At 49.2% G+C, this 20,118-nt stretch overlaps 1 protein-coding gene across 7 annotated transcripts in view; it reads left to right on the forward strand.

Annotated features, from left to right (window-relative positions):
- The first annotated feature begins 353 nt into the window (after nucleotides 1–353).
- LOC144889576 (uncharacterized) overlaps nucleotides 354–20,118 on the forward strand; it is a 135,688-nt gene continuing 115,923 nt past the window's right edge. For 3 of the 7 annotated variants that reach the window (XM_078770308.1, XM_078770310.1, XM_078770312.1), the window contains exon 1: nucleotides 354–471. The gene's annotated coding sequence lies outside the window, so the exon portion shown is untranslated. Of the gene's footprint in view, nucleotides 472–15,454; nucleotides 15,684–20,118 lie in introns of those variants that run through there. The other 4 variants (XM_078770306.1, XM_078770309.1, XM_078770311.1 and 1 more) reach the window with 2 other exon arrangements.

Consider the following 20,118-nt stretch of genomic DNA (forward strand, 5'->3'; position numbering starts at 1 on the left):
TCACCCCCACCCACCATTCCCACCATCCCTCAATCCTCGAGAAAACAGACAAAGCCAAAGATGCCCATCCCTCTGAAATGCCGTGTGGTGAGGAGCGCTGAGCGTGTCGAGCGGAATAAACGCGTTCAACAATGTGGTCTCCCGTTAATATTTGCTTCAACCGGTGATTTAGCGAGGCGAGTGGTGTATATAGAGTCTCGTGGCCCTGAAAACGCCATTTAAATGTTACGTAGAACTAGAAGAAGAGGAAGCCTATAACTTCCCTTTTATTTTCGCACCGTGATGCAGCGACGACACTCAAATTGCCGACGCCACAAACAATCTTCTTACAAAGAGGAAGAAGAATGATGCGCGAAAACAAGAAGTATTAAATAACGAGGAAGAACTTCCGGGTGATCTTGTCAGCCTCGGGCCCTCAGACTGTAACTGTGACGAAGTTTCTCGTGATCGGACCTTATCTCATCTGAAGAGGTTTGTTCGGAGATTCTCATTTTATTACTCGTACCGACTGCAAAGCCGCAATGAGCCGGCGAAACCAAAGCCTCTTGCCACTCTTTTACCCATCACTGTGGCATCAGTAGGTTAGGTAGTTGGTAGTAGATGGGTGTAGATGGGTGTAGTCACGGAGGTATATAATATGGAGAGCCAATTGGCCACCTCGCAGCATTAGCCGCCGTGAAGCCACCGGAAATAGTCTGGCGGCCATATTGGGAAGCCGATTGTTTTGTAAACAAAGCCTGTCAAAGCAAAGGCGTGGCGCACTGATGATGCAGCTGGAGCGAATTTTAGGACCGCCGACGATTTAATTAATATAGAATACTAATATTTGAAGTGATATTCGGGCTCAGAATCCCGTTCTTTAAGGAAATGGTGTTCATTAAGTTTGAAGTTGATTCCAGACGCATTTTTCCTGGGGAATCCAATGGTTTAGAGCTTGTTTGAAAAAAAAGTGCCCAAAATTACCGCTCGGTGTTCTTTATCGTTCTTCTCATGACCCAATCACCCACTAGTAGGAATAAGAATCCTGACATGTTACACCCCTGTTTAACTCCTGTCTTCACCTTGAACCATTCTGTTGTTTCACCTTGGTCGACGACCGCACATTGAAAGTCTTGGTAAAGGGCTTTTACAAGGTTCACTAATTTTCCAGGTATGCTGTATTTCTTCATTATGACCCAGACTTTCTCTGGGCAAGGAGTCGAAAGCTTTCTAGAAATCTATAAAATTGAGGTACATCGTCGTTTGCCATTCTTTGGCTTGTTCTATAATATTCCTCAATATAAAGATCTGATTTGTTGTCATGTTACATGATGTTGTAGCGGTTACCGCTGGATGCACACAATCGCCTTGCACCGGCCAGAACACGGCCAGACGCGCCTCTCCCGGGCATGCCCGGACTCACTGTTACCGGGCACGCCCGAACCTCCCGGGCACGCCCGGTCTCGTCTTTCCCGGGCATGCCCGCTCTCGCCTTTCCAGGGCTCGCCCAGAGCGTCTGGGCATGCCCGCTATCGCCTTTCCAGGGCTCGCCCAGAGCGTCCGGGCATGCCCGCTATTGCCTTTCCAGGGCTCGCCCAGAGCGTCCGGGCATGCCCGCTATCGCCTTTCCAGGGCTCGCCCAGAGCGTCCGGGCATGCCCGCTATCGCCTTTCCAGTGCTCGTCCAGAGCGCCTGGGCACGCCCAGCCTCGACTTGCCAGGCCGCAGCCAAACACGCCCGGGCAGGTCCAGACTCGCCTTTCCAAGGCTCGCCCTTGACACCCGGGCATGCCCGGTATAGCTTTTGCCGGGCAAACTTCCCGACATAAATGTGTATATATATTGCTGCCCGATAAACGGGCTTGTCAGAATACCTGAGCTGTTTTGTTTCAATAAAGCAACTTGGACGAATTCCGTCTTTGGTCGTGTCAATTCTTTCGACTCGCGTTGGAGCGCAGTTCCTTCATTGGTGACCTACCGACATGGACACGGCAGTGACGCTTAAACTGCCTACCTTCTGGGAGGCTCACGCGGCTGTTTGGTTCGCCCAGGCGGACTCCCAGTTCGCCCTGCGAGGCATCACCGCGGACGACACCCGCTTCCACCATGTTGTGGCGGCGCTCGGTTCCGCCACCGCGGCCTGCGCCTTGAGCCTCCTCGAGCACCCGCTGGCTGCTGACAAATACGATGCGCTGAAGACACTCCTCCTCGACGCTTTCGCCCTCTCACCGGCAGCACACGCACGGCGCCTGCTCGCTCTGCCCAAGCTCGGCGACACGCGCCCGTCCGAGCGCATGGACTATATGCTCTCGTTGCTCGGTGAGCACTCTCCGGATTTTCTGTTCCGCGAGCTGTTCCTTCGCCAGCTGCCTCACCCGGTACGCCTCGCCCTGGTTGGCACGTTGATCACGGATTCCCGCGCCCTCGCCAGGGAAGCCGATAAGATCTCCTCGGCGGGCCAGCACATTGGCGCGGTTACCTGGAGCCCGCCGCCGTCCGAGGCGACGCCCACGACGCCCGAGCGCCCTGCGCGGTTGGAGGCCGAACTGCCGGTGCAACTGGCGGCCGCCACGCCGCACCGCCCGCTTCCGACACGACGGCCGGGGCCTCCACCTGACCGGGCATGGTGTTATTACCACGCCAGGTTCGGACACAAGGCTCAGACGTGCCGGCCCCCGTGCACTTTTGGCAGGTCGGGAAATGGCCGGGCCGGCGTTCATTCCCAGCCATGAGCGCCGGCCACTCGGGAAACTTGCTGTTTATTCGGGACAAAGCGTCTGGGCGGCGTTTCCTGTGTGACACCGGTGCCCAACTGAGCGTCATACCCGCCTCCGAGCAGGACAGGCGGGACGCCGTTTGCGGCCCCTCTTTGGTCGCTGCTAATGGCTCGGCCATACGCACTTTCAGCCCACGCGTCGTCACCCTCTGCTTCGGCAGCCAGCGTTTTCAATGGACTTTTGTTACCGCCAGCGTCCCCGTGGCTTTGCTGGGCGCCGACATCCTCTGCGCGCATGGGCTGCTGGTCGACGTCAAACGATGTCGCCTTGTCCACGCCGAGACCTTCAGCTCCCTGGCGTGCACAATGAGCAGCTCCGCGCCGACCGAACTGGCATGCGCCCTCCCGGCAGCGAATGAGTTCGCTTGCCTGCTCGCGGAATTCCCGGCCCTCACGCGGCCGACGTTTTCGGCTGTCGCGGTGCGGCACGGGATCGAGCACCACATACCCACTACGGGCCCGCCGGTCTACGCCAGGGCCCGCCGCCTCGACCCGGCCAAGCTCGCCGTGGCGAAGGCCGAGTTCGACGCGTTGGAGCACCTCGGCATCGTGCGGCGCTCCGATAGCGCGTGGGCCTCGCCACTGCACATCGTGCCAAAGCCGGGGGGTGGATGGCGCCCGTGTGGCGACAACCGCCGTCTCAACGACGCTACCACCCCGGACAGGTACCCGATCCCGCATATTCAGGACTTTTCTGCCCGTTTGGCGGGACGGGTCATCTTTTCGAAAATTGACCTGATACGGGGCTACCACCAGGTACCTGTCCGGGCGGCCGACGTCCCGAAGACGGCCGTCATCATGCCGTTCGGCCTGTTCGAATTTTTGCGGATGCCGTTTGGCCTCAAGAACGCGGCCCAGGCGTTCCAGCGCTTGATGGATGGCGTGCTGCGCGACCTGCCGTTTCTTTTCATCTATCTGGACGATATCCTCGTCGCCAGCACGTCCCGCACCGAGCACCTCCTCCACCTCCGAACACTGTTCGGTCGCCTCAGCGAGCACGGCTTAATTGTCAACCCGGTCAAATGCCACTTCGGCGCGACGACCGTTGACTTTTTTGGCCACCGCATCACCAAGGCCGGGGCCGTGCCGCTGCCGACCAAGGTCGAGGCCATCACCACGTTCCCGCGTCCCCGTTCCATCAAGGCCCTCCAAGAGTTCCTCGGCATGGTGAATTTTTATCACCGATTCATGCCCCGTGCTGCTCAGCTCATGCGGCCCCTCTACGAAGCCCTCCGGGCCAAGCCGGCCAAGCATGACATTGTTTGGTCCGCGGCCATGGACGCGGCCTTCACCAGCGCCAAATGGGCCCTCGCCGACGCAACGCTGCTGGCTCACCCGGTGCTCAACGCGCCCATCGCCGTCACTACGGACGCCTCCAACTACGCGGTGGGCGCCGTCCATGAGCAATGGGTGGACGGGGTTTGGCAGCCACTCGCTTTTTTCAGCCGGCAACTCCGGCCGAATGAGTTAAACTACAGCACGTTCGACCGCGAGCTGCTCGGGCTATTCCTGGCTGTTCGCCATTTCCGACACCTCCTGGAGGGCCGCCCGTTCACGGCTTTCGTCGACCACAAGCCATTGGTCTACGCAATGGCTAAGGTCACGGAGCCGTGGTCGGCCCGCCAGCAGCGCCACCTCTCCGCCGTGTCGGAGTTCACCACGGACATCCGGCACGTCGCCGGCAAAGACAACGCCATGGCCGACTGTCTTTCTCAGGCCAGCGCGAACGCGGTCCACCTCGGCGTGGACTTCGCGCTCATGGCGGCCGACCAGATCACCGACGCCTCGGTGCAGGCACTCCGTGCGGCGGACACGGGCCTCCGCCTGGCCGACATTCCCTTCACGGGCAGCGTCCTGCTCTGCGACGTCTCCCAGGGCCAGCCTCGCCCCATCGTGCCCGTTTCCTGGCAGCGCCGCATCTTCGCCTCCATCCACGGCCTTTCTCACCCGGGCCGGAAAGCTTCTCAGAAGCTGGTGTCGGCGCGTTTCGTCTGGCACGGGCTTCGACGAAACATCCGCGACTGGGCCAACGCCTGCACGGCCTGCCAGCGGGTCAAGGTCCACCGCCACACCCAGGCCCCGCTGGCACCTTTCGCCGTGCCTGAACGGTGTTTATGACCACGTCCACGTGGACCTGGTGGGTCCCCTGCCCCCCTCGCGGGGGTTCACCCACCTGCTCACCATGGTGGACAGGACCACCAGGTGGCCGGAGGCCGTGCCCCTCACCTCCACCACCACCGCCGACGTGGCGCAGGCGTTCATCGCCACCTGGGTCGCGCGCTTCGGCGCACCAGCGGACATCTCGTCCGACCACGGCCCACAGTTCACGTCTGAGCTTTGGGGCGCGGTCGCCCGTTCATTGGGGGTCACGCTGCACCGCACCACGGCCTACCACCCCCAAGCCAACGGGTTGTGTGAGCGGTTTCACCGCTCCATGAAGGCCGCACTCATGGCCGGCCTTCAGGACGACGGTTGGGCTGACCGGCTGCCGTGGGTCCTTTTTGGTCCTTCGCACGGCCTCCAAGGAAGACCTCCAGGCGTCCGCCGCCGAGCTCGTCTACGGTCAGCTGCTCCGCGTCCCGGGCGAATTCGTGCCCGACGCTAACAGTCCCTGGTCCGCCGCTCGCCAGCGCTCGGACCTCCAGGAGGCCGCCCGACGATTTGCCCCCGTGCCGACGTCCCGCCACGGTGGCCCCCAGTCCTACGTCCCCCCGGCGCTTCGCACAGCAAAGTACGTCTTTGTGCGTCATGACGTGCACCGGGGGCCACTCCGGCCGCCGTACGACGGGCCCTTCCGGGTCCTGCGACGGGGCGACAAGTCTTTCATCGTCGACTTTGGCGGCCGGCCGGACCGGATTTCTGTGGACCGCCTCAAACCAGCGCACATGGACGTCGACCGACCACCACGGTTGGCCCTTCCTCCGCGGCGAGGCCGCCCCCCGTCCACAGTTCCACCTGCTCGACCACCCACCACCACGTCGGACCCCTCCACACGACCCTCCAGGGGTCGCTTCGGCCGGGTCATCCGGACCCCCCTTAAATTGACCCTGCCGGTGCAGGTCGATTCTGGAGGGGCGTGTGTAGCGGTTACCGCTGGATGCACACAATCGCCTTGCACCGGCCAGAACATGGCCAGACGCGCCTCTCCCGGGCATGCCCGGACTCACTGTTCCCGGGCACGCCCAAACCTCCTGGGCACGCCCGGTCTCGTCTTTCCCGGGCATGCCCACTCTCGCCTTTCCAGGGCTCGCCCAGAGCGTCCGGGCATGCCCGCTATCGCCTTTCCAGGGCTCGCCCAGAGCATCCGGGCATGCCCGCTATCGCCTTTCCAGGGCTCGCCCAGAGCGTCCGGGCATGCCCGCTATCACCTTTCCAGGGCTCGCCCAGAGCATCCGGGCATGCCCGCTATCGCCTTTCCAGTGCTCGTCCAGAGCGCCCGGGCAGGTCCAGACTCGCCTTTCCAAGGCTCGCCCTTGACACCCGGGCATGCCCGGTATAGCTTTTGCCGGGCAAACTTCCCGACATAAATGTGTATATATATTGCTGCCCGATAAACGGGCTTGTCAGAATACCTGAGCTGTTTTGTTTCAATAAAGCAACTCGGACGAATTCCGTCTTTGGTCGCGTCAATTCTTTCGACTCGCGTTGGAGCGCAGTTCCTTCAATGTTACTTAATTCAGTCATTATATTGTAACTAAGATGTGTATGTTTCTATTACCGAGATGTTAGAAACCACGCAGATATTGTAGCGGTTACCGCTGGATGTACATAATCGCCTTGCACCGGCCAGAACACGGCCAGACGCGCCTCTCCCGGGCATGCCCGGACTCACTGTTCCCGGGCACGCCCGAACCTCCCGGGCACGCCCGGTCTCGTCTTTCCCGGGCATGCCCGCTCTCGCCTTTCCAGGGCTCGCCCAGAGCGTCCGGGCATGCCCGCTATCGCCTTTCCAGGGCTCGCCCAGAGCGTCCGGGCATGCCCGCTATCGCCTTTCCAGGGCACGCCCAGAGTGTCCGGGCATGCCCGCTATCGCCTTTCCAGGGCTCGCCCAGAGCGTCCGGGCATGCCCGCTATCGCCTTTCCAGTGCTCGCCCAGAGCGCCCGGGCATGCCCAGCCTCGACTTGCCAGGCCGCAGCCAAACACGCCCGGGCAGGTCCAGACTCGCCTTTCCAAGGCTCGCCCTTGATACCCGGGCATGCCCGGTATAGCTTTTGCCGGGCAAACTTCCCGACATAAATGTGTATATATATTGTTGCCCGAAAAACGGGCTTGAGAGAATACCTGAGCTGTTTTGTTTCAATAAAGCAACTCGGACGAATTCCGTCTTTGGTCGCGTCAATTCTTTCGACTCGCGTTGGAGCGCAGTTCCTTCAATATAATGATAACCAGAGTTTATTCTACACTGACATGGGTCAGCAACACATCAACAGTGAGTCAGTCACATAAATGACATGAAACGTTGTCATGTAGTTAACCCACACAATTCTTGGGTTTCGGAAGTTTTTGCTATTCATAACATACAAGACTTACATGTTGCAATGGAACGTTCAGCAGGACATGGTAATTGTTACATGAATAATGGAGCGGAGATATAAACATCTCATGCAACACATCTTTTACAGTTTAAATATTTACATGAAGTGTTGGTGAACTCGCCATATCAGACAAAGGGCAACTACCCATTAACCATGGAAAATTAAAAATTTGTGTTCACAGATATACCATCAGATCAGATCTGCTTGCCACTGTTCTATGAACTATCTGTGAACACAAATCTTTAATTTTCCATGGTTAATGGTTGACCAAAGTTCACGAGTTTTTGAAAACAATGCAGGACAGTTAATACATGTTTGATCAGTTGTTCTACACAGGCAATTTTGCAGTGAACATAACACCCACAACTTATTCCACATACCTCAAAGCAATTCATCCCATATCAAACAATGATATAAACATGGACATAATGAAAAAGTAATGCCAATTGTACTTAAATACATTGAAAATGCACTTGCATGAACATCATAAATTGCAACCAAAAGTAGGCCTACTGGACCAGGTACTTCATTGCTTTTCAAACAAACGTATCAGTACTCAAGTCACCAAACAAAGTAGAAATACATATTTCTCGAGCTTCCAGCCCGACTTACTCTTCCAGTATTAAAACATAAATCAATAGATATACAGGACTACATCTTCCACAACTAAACACCGATATATATTTATGCACAATTCTGCACAATTCACGCGACTACCATGTAGAGATGAGGTCGCTCTTATATTTCAGCTTTCTCTGGTGTTGCCTCACTGGTGAGCAAACAGGACCAGTTTGCAATATTTTTTCCTGATGCGCTCTTCCTTCATGTCATCATCGAGTGTTCTCACAACATGATGGAAACGTATCTTGCTGTATGATTGTGATACAGAATGTATTAAAGCAAACACATGGTTGCTGTCTGCCTCACAGTCAAACATGTGCCGATCCAAGGAAGCAAATGTAGACGGACCGACCTCAGAAAGGACAGAAGTGGAAATTGCCGCTCTTATCCCACTTTCACGAGGCATTTTGCCATTGGTTACAGCCAGGAGCCTCTTGACACAGCGTTCAGTCGCCTCACAGACACGAACAACACTGTGCGAGGGAACTATGAGGCCACCCCTGTTCTTGGTAACAATCAGGCTGTACATTGGTGTGGTTTGCCATTCTTCGTTGTTACTGGTCAATGCAGAAAGACATTGGCTACACTTCAGAGTCTTCCTCACCATCCTCACCACATAGCCGGCAATATAGCCAACACATGACTCTGTAAAGATGGAAAGTTGCTCAAAATATGGAATATCCGCATAGTCGTGGTCCTCTTTTGCCGGCGATCTCAGCTCCAGGTCGTATCGTCTGGCCACCAACATGTCGTGACTCTCGTCAGGCACAGCCTGCTTTGCAACGCACTTGAAGGAAGCCGCATTCAAGATTCTGGTTGAGTCCTGTGCAGAACAGTTCCCACTTGCAGACTTGATGTCATGTCGCATCAAGAGGCGCTTATATGCGGCAACAAACTGCCGGGCCGTTGGGTTATTCCCACTTCCACTATAGACGGGATATTCCAATAAGCGGTATGACTTTAAGTGGGCACCACTGTATGGGGAATACCAACCTAACATAGGTGGAATACCAACATAGCATAGGTGGATTACTAACATTACACAGGTGGAATACCAATATAACATAGTTTACCTTCTTTAAATGTGCTTGGAAGTTGAAACAGCTGGGGACGGACTTCGGCTTCAGTCGGACGGTTTGACCAGTCCTGCCGAAGTCACTCTCATTGAAGTGATCACTGCACAGAACTGTGGTGCCTGGGGTGGGGTAGAAGGACTCCCTTCTCAGGGCAGATGTCAATCGAGAGCACAAGTCCTTATCCTTTGGAAACCTTGAAACAAAATACATTGTGGTCACAAAATGTGGTTGCGGGTCGAAACCTCAGAGGGCAGTCAAAACATCCGAGTCAAAACGACTCCATATCAAAATAATATTTTGAGTTTCATATGTATAGTTAAATACAACTTCATCTGCTAATGTTTGCCATGTGTCGGACTTTCGTACCTTCCACAAGTAACCCCCATTTGCTCTTTCTGCTCACGAGTGACACAGGAGGGCATGGAAACCCTGACAGTAGTAGACTGGACAATTAAGTTAAGCTCATCACAAATTAAATCACTTCACAATGATCACGAGCTGACGAGTCAATCTCGATACTTCAATCTGAATCAATGAATGAGTCAATCAGACATCAGTCTGACATACTCACATAGCCCTAGTGAATACACAATACAGTTATATTTGAGATCTGTGTCATATTGCACACCCTGCGCGTGGTCTAACACCATCAAATTCAACACAGTGTTCAAACTTCATTGAAACTTAATTGAAACTTAATTACCTAGCCCCACCACCGTGACCACGCCAAAAACTGAAAAAGCAGAACACCCGCGATCGCGGTTTGTCACTTACTTGTGAAATGTGCATGTGGAGGCCTTCCCTGAGGTATTTGTGCAGTCAAATGCAACACACTGTGGCATTTTGAAACAGCGCGTTCACAAATAAGACTCCTTACAGTCGGTAAGCATCCAAAATGAATCAGAAATTGTGAGATCAGCTGATTGTGAGATCAAACACGGATGCAGACACAATCGGCTTCCCAATATGGCCACCAAGCAACTTCCGCTAGCTTCAGCCGACAGCCGTCATTGGCTCTCCAGGTTTATTATATACCTCCGTGGGTGTAGTAGGTACCGTCGGTGTAGTAGGTGTAGTTGGTGTAGTTGGTGTAGTTGGTGTAGTAGGTACCATTTGCATTCTGGATGAGATTAAAATTGATAAAATTTACTTCTTGATTAATTCGGTGAATTCCGTCTCAACTTCGGATATTTCCGGCCCTGAAAAACTATCCCCTACGGCCGCGAGATTTCTAAAAAATAATTCTTCGTCAATTTTAGAATATTTGACGCCGTTTTCACCCTCCGAAATGCGTAATAAGCGTTAAAAAAATATTTTTCAAATGCTCGAATCTCATTGGTTCTGGTGTTTGATGACGATTTTCGTTGAAGATAACGAGGCCTGTGCGGGCCGAGGTTGGTCTTAAAGTATTTTAATTACAAATTAGCGGTGCATTAGATTGTGAATCAAACAACGACGGGTGAAACAAACTCCTATTGAACTTTTTCGCAATTGTTTTATGCATACTTCCGCATCCGGTCGATGACGGCCTCCATTGAGTGATTTGGTTTTAGAAATATTTTTTCAAATGCTCGAATCTCATTGGTTCCGGTGTTTGGTGACGATTTTCGTTGAAGATAACCAGGCCCGTGCGGGCCGAGGTTGGTCTTAAAGTATTTTAATTACAAATTGGAGGTGCATAAGATTGTGAATCAAACAAAGACGGTTGAAAGAAACTCCTATTGAACGTTTTCAATTTGTTATGCATACTTCCGCATCCGCACGATGGCGGCCTCCATTGCGCATCGGAATTCTCAAGCCAAGGGATAATCTGGTTTACGACATAATACGTACGCGTTCATTGACAACACCGGCTTTGCCGGCTATTAATACTGAGGAAGATCTGCAAAACATTTATTTAAAGATAAAATAATTCTCTGTTCGTTGATGAAGGGAATGAAGATGAGTTAAAACGACTTTTTATTGAATGTATGTTGAGGTATTTGATTGTTCATTTAATGGTGTTTTTCACTCGTTTTGTTTCATTCATTGCGTTGTTTTATATGACGTCATCATTAAACTTCACACAACGATGGTAAAACCTCATTCTTCATTTTAACTACAAACCAGGTAGAAAGTTTTTATAATTAACTTGTATATCCAATGTGACCTCCAAATCGTAAATGAGGAGGTCTTACAGAGGTTGTAGATGATGGATGGATGAGGTATCCACGCAGCGTTGGTGCGGAAAAAAATGTCGGTCCCGTCTGCTTCATCCAAAACTAAAGTTGGAGAATCTTCGCGAAAAAGTCGTTTCGGCTCACATCTCACCTCCTCCCATTTTGTGATGCCTTTGTTGACAATCCTTCTCCAAAACCAGTGATCTGTGGCCTGGTGTTCCCACTTGTCCGGGTCAATATCACAGCAATTCAAACTTGGTACAGATATGTATCATGATGTAAAGGTTAACCGATTAGATGTTGGGGTCAAGAGGTCAAAGGTCAAAGTCTGTAATAAGTCTATAACTTGAGAATGGCAAAAAGGATCTAATTCAAACTTGTTACAGGTATGTATAATGATGTAAAGGCTAACTGATTAGATGTTGGGGTCAAGAGGTCAAAGGTCAAAGTCTGTAATAAGTCTATAACTTGAGAATGGCAAAAAGGATCTAATTCAAACTTGGTACAGATATGTATAATGATGTAAAGGCTAACTGATTAGATGTTGGGGTCAAGAGGTCAAAGGTCAAAGTCTGTAATAAGTCTATAACTTGAGAATGGCTAAAAGGATCTAATTCAAACTTGGTGCAGATATGTGAAATGATGTAAAGGTTAACTGATTAGATGTTGGGGTCAAGAGGTCAAAGGTCAAAGACTGTAATGATTTTTTAACTTGCGAATGGCTGAAAGGATCTAATTCAAACTTGGTGCAGATATGTATTATAATGATGTAAAGATTAACTGATTACATTTTGGGCTCCCAAGGTCAAAGGTCTTGTCAGGTAAAAATGCGATAACTTATGAACAGCTGAAGGGATTTAAATTAGAACTTCATGCAGGTATGTGTAATGATGTAAACATGAACTACTTAAAATTTGGGATCAAGAGGTCAAAGGTCAGATCATGTCAGGTAAAAATGTGATAACTTGAGAACAGCTGAATGGATTTAAAGCAAACTAGCTACAAGTATTATAATGATGTAATAATGTAGGTGGAGGCATATCTGTCGAAGTCGTGATGTCGAAGAGTGTAGTTCTGTTTCAGACATAAATTGATGATTTTAGATCTTTGACCTTGAGTTGACATTTGACCTTTTAACCTCAAAAAATAGTTCATTCCCCAATTCGGTAATTCAATTTGCGAATGCTGTTCAAATTTAATGGCAATTGGATGAAAAATGACTTTTAAAATCAGACCTCAAGATAACCTTTGACCTAAAAATCAAAAGGCTTCTCAGTTGTGATTACACACACCTACGGACTTGGTTAAGTTTTGTGACGATCATGTTGGAATTGTAACTTGTGGGCAATTGACATACAAACAGACAAACAAGAAACTTGTCGAACATAGAACGAAGCTTGCAAAATCCATAAAATAATGTTATGTCTGGGGGGTAGAGCGAAATCTATAGCTAGGTAGATCTGTAAAGGTAGGTATTCAACTGTCGTGATAGGGACTCTACATGTAATAAGTTCTTGATGTTTAGGCATTTGTCGGGGTAAGATGTATAATTGTGGATCTACCTGGAGATTTGTGTGATAGATAGGGATTAAAAGATAACGCCCCTGTGAGTCTCACCTGGTCATCAAACCCTTGTCCATTATGGCACTGCAAACCACATAAACACTTAGTTAGGTCCCTAGCGCAACATTAAATAATTCCTCCCCTTTGACATGACTTTGGAAGAGAATAGACGGGAAATCGGGCTGGAACACCGCCACAATCGGCCGCCACCATTTACACCTCCAAAAGGCCTACCAATCTCGCATAGCACGTGCTATGAAGAAGAAGCAGGAGTAGAGAGAGAGCGGCAGTGACGCAGAGGGCGTGACCTGGATGAGCCGGCGAGTCGTGGGAAGCGCTTTTTGGCAGTGCAGTGCGCCAATGTGACGTCTTCGGCCGGAGATATTACGGAGGGTCGGACGCCATTTTTAGGAGTTCAGATGAGCCTGTTGAGATGAGAGCAGAGCCCCGACCTGAGTAGAGAGTTCACTTCAGTTGAGCCGGAGGAGTTGAGTTGAGAGCAGTCCCGGTGTGAGTTGAGAGGAGAGCAGTTCGGAGGTGCGCTGAACCGAGTGCAGGCGAGACCAGTCCCGGAGCGAGTTGGAAGGACGAGACGTGCAGTCACACCTGCGTTCTCCCCATTCCTGTCTTTTCGTGCTTCGTGTGGGGATCGATCTTGGGTGAAGCCGCTGGCCTGCGTTGGGTGCCTTGGAGTTTGGTGCACCGACCTCGTGGGCGGCGAGAGGATCGGAGCTTGGAGAAGGCCTGGTGGCGGCTGAGCCGGGCCGTGTTACACTGAACACGACTAGAGCCAGATAAGCCCGAGCTCCGCGTTTACACTTTACATGACGAGACGTGTTATTTTCGTATTCATCTCCCTCGTATTGTGTTTGATATCTGTTGTGTGTGGGATCCCAATTTAGGCTTCTTATTAGAGATATTACCGGTGCATGCTTTTTCCTGTCTTGCTTTTATATAATAAATCCTTACATTATTTTCTGTATATATCTGAACGCAGTTTCCTGGGTGTTTGGTTTTAATTTGTAAGGCTGCGGAGCTTTGCTGTGTCCCGCCATTCCGAGCGTTTATGCTTGATTGGAATCCGCTATTGAGTTTTCGCCTCGGGAGTTTAAAGCCTCGTCATCGGCATCCGCAACTTTGATGTTAATCGCAGTTGCGTGACAATAAGTTGTTGACCTTTTGGCCGATGCTGACGTCAAAAATAATTGCTGGCTGAATTCATTGTTTTGATCTGCCAATCCTCTTTATATTTCAAGTGAATTGGATGAAAATTGAGGATTTATAGAAATCTGCCAAAATTGTTGACATTTGGCCTACACTGACCTTTTGAACTCAAAATCAACAGTTTTGTTTTTCGTTATGGCCAACTCGATGATTTGGTGAGGTTTCGTAAAGATCTGTGTTTTGTGCCCAGGGCTCCAAAAATGTTAATCTGCCCCTGTGACTCATTCACATAATCAATCAACCACTCACCCACTCACTGACTCATTCACATAATCAATCAATCACTCAACCACTGACTGACTGACTGATTCACACAATCAATCACTCACCCACTCACTGACTGACTGACACATTCACATAATCAATCAATCACTCACTCACTGATCCACTCACTCACTCACTGACCTACTCACGCACTCAGACCCACTCACTCACTGACTCAATGACTTACTCTTGCTCACTCATCGACTCACTTTTACTCACTCACCGACTCACTGACTGACTCACTGACTGACTAACTGACTCACTCACTCAATGACTGACGCACTCACACTCACTAACTGACTCACTCACTCAATGACTGACTCACTTACCGACTCAATGACTGACTCAGTCACCGACTAACTGACTCACTCACTCAATGAATGACTCACTCAGACTCACTAACTGACTCACTCACTCAATGAATGACTCACTCACAGACTCACTAACTCCCTCACACTTTGACTGACTGACTGGTTCACTGACTCATGATCAATGACTGACTCACACTCACTGACTGACTCACTCACTCTCTGACTGTCTCACTTACACCCACTCACTCACTGACTCACTCAACTGACTAACTCACACACTCACTGAAACACTCACATACACACTCACTCATTGACTGACTCAATCACTCACTGACTGACTCACTCAACTCAATCACTGTGACTCACTCATACAATTCACTCACTGTCTGTCTCATAGACTCGCTCACTGACTGACTCACACTCACTGACACTCTCTGACTGTCTCACTTGCACCCACTCACTTAATGACAATCAACTCACCGACTCACACTCACTGACACACTCACTGACACTCACTGACACTCACTGACACACTCACTGACTGACACACACAAACACACACACACACACACACACACACACACACACACACCTACGGACACTGCTCGATCGATAAGTTTGCCGGACGAAAGTTTGTTACCTGGTAAAAAGTCCTACAAGTTTTAGGAATCCATTTTAGCAGAACACGAATGTAAGTACACGTGGGCATCGTGGGGAGTGACACATTTATTTTATATCAATTAATTATCTTAATTTTAAAGAGGGAAATATCAAGTAATTATCTCATCTTTCTCCCTCAAATTGAGTGCGACGTCACATAATGTCGGAAATGATTTGACATTGATGATTTCGCAGCGATTCACTGGATTCGATGAAACCTGTGTTAGAATCCCCCAAAAAAATGTATTATGCAAGTACACTTGATGCATGTACACACGTCCCGGTATGTTGTTGCGGGTGTCAACTAGTTGGACTAAACACATACACCGTAACACATACACCACCCAGTGGCCCAAGTGAGTGATTATGGAATTCTTGGCAATACGGTGGGGATGTACTTCCGGCGTCATTTCCGGGCTGGACGTGGAACGTGACTTGCTTGAACAAACATCGGCTCCATGTCCTTTTCCACAGGCGTCTGAAACAGAGATCGGGTCGGATCTTCTGAGGAAAAGGTTTGTTCAGAGTTTCTCATTTTATTATCAACACTGAAAAAGATATTCTGTAAAACGATCATTGGAAGTGATTCTTTATAATATTAATAGAATATAGTATGATAATAATAATAATAGGCCTCTTCTATTGTTTGCCACATGGCACACTCCATAAAAGGGGCTTTTCTATGGTTTGTCACATGGCACACACCATATAAAGGGGCCGTTTCTATCGTTTGCCACATGGCACACGCCATATCAAGGGGCCTATTCGATTGTTTGCCACATGGCGCACACCATATAAAAGGGCCTTTTCTATGGTTTGTCACATGGCACACACCATATAAAGGGGCCGTTTCTATCGTTTGTCACATGGCACACACCATATAAAGGGGCCTATTCGATTGTTTGCCACATGGCGCACACCATATAAAAGGGCCTTTTCTATGGTTTGTCACATGGCACACACCATATCAAGGGGCCTATTCGATTGTTTGCCACATGGCACACACCATATAAAGGGCCTTTTCTATGGTTTGTCACATGGCACACACCATATAAAGGGGCCGTTTCTATCGTTTGCCACATGGCACACACCATATAAAAGGGCCTTTTCTATCGTTTGCCACATGGCACACACCATATAAAGGGGCCGTTTCTGTTGTTTGCCACATGGCACACACCATATAAAAGGGCCTTTTCTATCGTTTGTCACATGGCACACACCATATAAAGGGGCCGTTTCTATCGTTTGCCACATGGCACACACCATATAAAAGGGCCTTTTCTATTGTTTGCCACATGGCACACACCATATAAAAGGGCCTTTCTCTTGTTTCCCACATGGCACACACCATATCAAGGGGCCTATTCGATTGTTTGCCACATGGCACACACCATATAAAAGGGCCTTTTCTATGGTTTGTCACATGGCACACACCATATCAAGGGGCCTATTCGATTGTTTGCCACATGGCACACACCATATAAAGGGCCTTTTCTGTGGTTTGTCACATGGCACATACCATATAAAGGGGCCTTTTCTCTAGTTTGCCACATGGCACACACCATATAACGGGGCCTATTCGATTGCTTGCCACATGGCGCACACCATATAAAAGGGCCTTTTCTATCGTTTGCCACATGGCACACACCATATAAAGGGGCCGTTTCTATTGTTTGCCACATGGCACACACCATATAAAAGGGCCTTTTCTATTGTTTGCCACATGGCACACACCATATAAAGGGCCTTTTCTATCGTTTGCCACATGGCACACACCATATAAAGGGGTATTTTCTATTATTTGCCACGTGGCACACACCATATAAAGGGGCCTTTTCTATTGTTTGTCACATGGCACACACCATATAAAGGGGCCTTTTCTATAGTTCGTCACATGGCACACACCATACAAAGGGGTCTTTTCTATTATTTGTCACATGGCACACACCATATAAAGGGGTCTTATCTATTATTTGTCACATGGCACACACCATATAAAGGGGCCGTTTCTATTGTTTCCTACATGGCACATACCATCTAAAGGGGCCTTTTCTCTAGTTTGCCACATGGCACACACCATATCAAGGGGCCTATTCGATTGATTGCCGCATGGCACACACCATATAAAAGGGCCTTTTCTATGGTTTCTCACATGGCACATACCACATGAAGGGGCCTTTTCTCTTGTTTGCCACATGGCACACACCATATCAAGGGGCCTATTCGATTGTTTGCCACATGGCGCACACCATATAAAAGGGCCTTTTCTTTGGTTTGTCACATGGCACATACCATATAAAGGGGCCTTTTCTCTAGTTTCCCACATGGCACACACCATATAAAGGGGCCTCTTCTATTGTTTGCCACATGGCAAACACCATATAAAGGGGCCTTTTCTATTGTTTGCCACATGGCACACACCATATAACGGGGTCTTTTCTATTATTTGCCACATGGCACACACCATATAAAAGGGCCTTTTCTATTGTTTGTCACATGGCACATACCATATAAAGGGGCCTTTTCTCTCGTTTGCCACATGGCACACACCATACAAAGGGGCCTATTCGATTGTTTGCCACATGGCGCACACCATATAAAAGGGCCTTTTCTATCGTTTGCCACATGGCACACACCATATAAAAGGGCCTTTTCTATTGTTTGCCACATGGCACACACCATATAAAGGGGCCTTTTCTCTAGTTTGCCACATGGCACACACCATACAAAGGGGCCTATTCGATTGTTTGCCACATGGCGCACACCATATAAAAGGGCCTTTTCTATTGTTTGCCACATGGCGCACACCATATAAAAGGGCCTTTTCTATTGTTTGCCACATGGCACACACCATATAAAAGGGCCTTTTATATTGTTTGCCACATGGCACACACCATATAAAGGGGCCTTTTCTATTGTTTGCCACATGGCACACACCATATAAAAGGGCCTTTTCTATTGTTTCCCACATTGCACACACCATATGAAGGGGTCTTTTCTATTATTTGCCACTTGGCACACACCATATAAAGCAGCTTTTTCTATTATTTGTCACATGGCACACACCATATAAAGGGGCCTTTCCTATTGATTGTCACATGGCACACACCATATAAAGGGGCCTTTTCTGTAGTTCATCACATGGTACACACACCATATAAAGGGGCCTTTTCTGTAGTTCGTCACATGGTACACACACCATATAAAGGGGTCTTTTCTATTATTTGCCACATGGCACACACCACAGCAAGGGGTCTTTTCTATTATTTGTCACATGGCACACACCATATCAAGGGGCCTATTAGATTGTTTGCCACATGGCACACACCATATTAAAGGGCCTTTTCTATGGTTTGTCAAATGGCACATACCATATAAAGGGGCCTTTTCTCTAGTTTGCCACATGGCACACACCATATAACGGGGCCTTATCTATAATTATTTGTCACATGGCACACACCATATAAACGGGCCGTTTCTATTGTTTCCCACATGGCACACACCATATCAAGGGGCCTATTCGATTGTTTGCCACATGGTGCACACCATATAAAAGGGCCTTTTCTATGGTTTGTCACATGGCACACACAATATCAAGGGGCCTATTCGATTGTTTGCCACATGGCGCACACCATATAAAAGGGCCTTTTCTATGGTTTGTCACATGGCACATACCATATAAAGGGGCCTTTTCTCTAGTTTGTCACATAGCACACACCATATCAAGGGGCCTATTCGATTGTTTGCCACATGGCACACACCATATAAAAGGGCCTTTTCTATGGTTTGTCACATGGCACATACCATATGAAGGGGCCTTTTCTCGAGTTTGCCACATGGCACACACCAAAAAAGGGGCCTATTCGATTGTTTGCCACATGGTGCATACCATATAAAAGGGCCTTTTCCATCGTTTGTCACATGGCACACACCATATAAAGGGGCCTTTTCTATAGTTTGTCACATGGCACACACCATATAAAGGGGCCTTTTATATAGTTTGTCACATGGTGAACCCCATCTAAAGGAGCCTTTTCTATAGTTCCTCACATGGCACACACCATGTAAAGGGGCCTTTTCTATAGTTCGTCACATGGCACACACCATTTAAAGGGGCCTTTCCTATTGTTTGTCACATGGCACACACCTTAAAAGGAGCCTTTTCTATAATTATTTGTCACATGGCACACACCATATAAAGGGGCCGTTTCTATTGTTTCCCACATGGCACACGCCATATCAAGGGGCCTATTCGATTGTTTGCCACATGGCGCACACCATATAAAAGGGCCTTTTATATGGTTTGTCACATGGCACATACCATATAAAGGGGCCTTTTCTCTAGTTTGCCACATGTCACACACCATATAAAGGGGCCTTTATATGGTTTGTCACATGGCACACACCATATAAAGGGGCCTTTTCTATTATTTGTCACATGGAACACACCATACAAAGGGGCCTTTTCTATTGTTTGTCACATGGCACACACCATATCAAGGGGCCTATTCGATTGTTTGCCACATGTCACACACCATATAAAGGGGCCTTTTCTATGGTTTGTCACATGGCACACACCATATCAAGGGGCCTATTCGATTGTTTGCCACATGGCGCACACCATATAAAAGGGCCTTTTCTATGGTTTGTCAAATGGCACATACCATATAAAGGGGCCTTTTCTCTAGTTTGCCACATGTCACACACCATATAAAGGGGCCTTTTCTATGGTTTGTCACATGGCACACACCATATCAAGGGGCCTATTCGATTGTTTGCCACATGGCGCACACCATATAAAGGGCCTTTTCTATGGTTTGTCACATGGCACATACCATATAAAGGGGCCTTTTCTCTAGTTTGTCACATGGCACACACCATATCAAGGGGCCTATTCGATTGTTTGCCACATGGCACACACCATATAAAAGGGCCTTTTCTATGGTTTGT

Source organism: Myxine glutinosa, chromosome 1 (assembly GCF_964187855.1).
Source record: "Myxine glutinosa chromosome 1, kmMyxGlut1.1, whole genome shotgun sequence".
Lineage (NCBI taxonomy): Eukaryota > Metazoa > Chordata > Myxini > Myxiniformes > Myxinidae > Myxine > Myxine glutinosa.